The sequence below is a fragment of the Lolium perenne genome, chromosome 5 (genome assembly GCF_019359855.2).
Source record: "Lolium perenne isolate Kyuss_39 chromosome 5, Kyuss_2.0, whole genome shotgun sequence".
NCBI classification, from domain to species: Eukaryota; Viridiplantae; Streptophyta; class Magnoliopsida; order Poales; family Poaceae; genus Lolium; species Lolium perenne.
Genome location: NC_067248.2, coordinates 123,774,625 through 123,777,950, shown reverse-complemented (window position 1 = coordinate 123,777,950; position 3,326 = coordinate 123,774,625). Strand labels below are relative to the sequence as shown.

At 45.4% G+C, this 3,326-nt stretch overlaps 1 long non-coding RNA gene across 1 annotated transcript; it reads right to left on the bottom strand.

Moving 5' to 3' along the window:
• Nucleotides 1-2,129: 2,129 nt before the first annotated feature.
• On the bottom strand, nucleotides 2,130-3,122 carry LOC127304792 (uncharacterized). Its single transcript, XR_011745984.1, has 2 exons — nucleotides 2,911-3,122; nucleotides 2,130-2,703 (listed from the first exon to the last, which is right to left on the bottom strand). It is a non-coding gene; the product is annotated as an uncharacterized lncRNA (long non-coding RNA).
• Between the last annotated feature and the right edge of the window lie 204 nt (nucleotides 3,123-3,326).

The window sequence follows — 3,326 nt, the reverse complement described above, 5'->3', positions numbered from 1 at the left end:
TATGGATGTTATATTTAGATTCCTCTCATTTTTCTGATCGATTTAGACATATTATTTGTGGAATTTCAGTTTTTCGATTTAAAGATATTAATTATTCCATATTAAATAGAAAAAAACCAAAAAATAAAATTATTTTATTGTTATTTGAATTCAATATTATTATTCATTGTTACTTATATATTCATTGTTGTTTACTTAGGTAATTTTTTGGAATTCAAAAATATAGAGTTGTGACATCACGGTCCAAGGGTTAATAGGGTTGATAGACTATTATTATCAGTAAGGTGTCAAATCTTTAAGGGAAGCTCATCTGAATGGAACCAAGAAGTTAAGCGTGATGAGGTTGGAGTAGTGTGAGGATGGGTGACCGGCTGGAAAGTTTAACCATGATTGTAATTTGACCTAGGATTAAGTGTACTTAGAGTTAAAAGTGTATGGGTGAAAGATAAACAAGTAAAAAAAGAAAAAAATGGTGTAAAAAAAATTAAAATTTGAAAAATTTTAAAACTCTATGGCGACGGCAAAGCCCTCGGCATATAATTTTTTTTTTGAATTCTTTTTGGAAAAATGAAAATTCAAATTTTTAAAATTTGTATGCCGAGGGTTTTGCCGTCGGCGTAGCGTGCTACACCGAGGGCCGGGCTACGCCGACGGCAATATTGTCTATGCCGAGGGACCTAAACGCCGACGCCATACGCCGAGGGCTATCGTCGGCGTAGCCTACGCCGAGGGCCAGGCGTGGCTACGCCGAGGGCAGCTGGCCGTCGGCGTATGCGTCCATTCCTGTAGTGCTTTCAAAAAACCAAAAATCTATTGCTCAAATCAACTACAATGAAAGCGGAAACTGGAGGCTCGAAGTGCTTGCTTTGCGACATGTTCTCCAAAACAGAGAGTACTTAGTAGCCACGGGGCTGGAACTCCCGAAGATCTCTCCATCGTCGCACAAATACGTCGGACACCGCTGTCCCCGATCGCGTCGCTTCCTTCTCAAACGCTCGTATAGCCACCACCGCCACCGAGATTCGCCGTCTCCAAAACTAGAGTGAGAGATCAAGTAGAGCGGGCATGCGAGAGAGAGCGAATGGGCTCAGTGAAACCAATGACCTAATTTTGAGGACAACGACATCTTGTTAACGGCATTTTGCGGCTAACCATTACCCAACGCTACGGTGTGCTGACAATGGGTAGAAACATCGCCAAACAACCTAAAGCGGGCGCTCATCGTTTTCCAAAAGAAAAAATAAAAGGTATTATGAAAATCCTAAAAAAAATGTTGGTTTTTAAAAGGCTCTAACCCCAAATATGAGGTTCTATTGGTTGTATTGTGCCACAACCCACATGTAGCTAAACATGTTGACTGAACTACCGTCCGTTCTTTATCTATTTACTGCTGATCGAAAAGCCTGGAAAAATTGCAAGAATTTGAGTGCCCATCTGTTTCGAGATAAACAAACAACATAGACTACTCTTTTGTATGCAAAGTTGTGACATTAGTAGTCTGATTTAAGAAACATGCAAAACTCGGGGTATGTTTCGAATTTCAATTGAGGGCCGGCCGGCGGGCTCACACGCTGAAACGGCTTCACAGGTCCGAAGTGGAATGATTGCACACATATGTACAGCTTGCTGCCATATATATGTTTAAACTTACATATTTTCTTTTTTGAGAAACACAGTACAAACGCAGACGCTCACATACACGCGCATACACTCACCCCTATGAACGCACACACGCACACCCCTACCCCTATGAGCACCTCCGGAAGACTGAGACGGCGGATTGGATCTTGAAATTGACGAAGTCACCACAGGCGCCTCGCTGTCGACGGGAACGTCGCCTCCCACTGAATGAATATTCCGCCTTTATGAGACACACAGATGTCAAACCTGGGGTTTGAACTCTGGTGGGCTGGGGGTACAACCACCCTCCTAACCACCCAACCTCAGGTTGGTTCTCAAAACTTTACATATTTTCAATCCTTTATAGCAGGAGAATATAAGCAAATAATGATATTTTCGTCACAGAGAGATATTCTTTGCCATGTTTGCAGATTTACTTATTGTGTTATTCATCGACAGGCCTTAGATTATGACACTAAGCACTGAAAATAACGTGAAGAGCTCGGGCGTGAGGCAACATAATTTCATGTTAATGGTAGTCTGGTACCCATCAGGCCATCACATTGCAACAAGAAATGGCACGACATATCAAACATAGCCAACAAAATACTGCCACCACTTCCTAGCATAATAACCAAAAGTCGAACTAAACCAACTACACCTGCTTCTGCAAGCATGCCAGCTCCACTTAACCGCCTATCTACCCAGCCAGTAGTAGTAATATAAAGGTACTAATCACAAAAGACAAGATCACAAGACAACAGCGGCCTCTCCCTCCACGATCATAGTCATGCATGCATGCGTTGATCACTTGGGCTGCTTCTTGCCGGACTTGGATGCCCTCGCCGTGGCGCCGGAAGATGCGCCTCCCGGCGCCATCTGGGCCGCGGTCCGGGAGGAGGTCGCCATCTGCTGCTGCTGCTGCTGCTGCTGCTTCATCCTGAGGTCGGCGAGCATCTTCTTGTTCTCCTGATCCAGCTCTCGCGCCATCCTCCGGAGCCGCTCATTCTCCTCCATGATGCACAGGTTCTGCAGCATCAGGTCCGTGTTCGCCCGCTCCATCCTCCACGCCCAGCTACCCACCTGCAAGAAATGCACATGAAGCTCAAGTTAGAACACGTTTCAGATGTTCGCAGCCCTACATGAATGTATGATCTTCTTCACACTGTATAAGAACTTCGCAAGAAAGACAAACTTCGCAAGAGAAAGAAAGAACAGAAAGGGCATTTCAGAGAGAAATAAGGCAAAATGCACTAAGGACGGAGAAAATGTGTTTGTATCGATCCCCACCTCACTCCGAGGGTCTGAAATGGTGCTTGGAAGGCAGAGCAGCAGAGGAAGAAGGCTAGCTAGCTCGAGAGAGGAAGAACTTGCTGTGGTGAGATGGGGGGAAATGCAGGCGAAGGCGCGTATTTATAGGCTCGGCAAAGCGGTGGATCGATGCGTGTCCGTTCCACTGGCTCCTGGCTCCTGCACAGCTTCACCGCAGGGTGAGGTAGAGCTTAGCTAGTGTACATTCATGGCGGTAGTTGTTGGTTGTCAAAAGGCAGAAAGGGTGATGATGGTGATGAATTGATGACGCACTTCTGGTTCTCAGTCCAAAGATACGCAATCATTCTTATTCTCGGCCTTGCCGTGCGCTTCTTCTGCGGCCCCGGCCGGCAGCATTTCCAACGTCTCTCTCTCTTATCAGAGGCGGTCAAAGG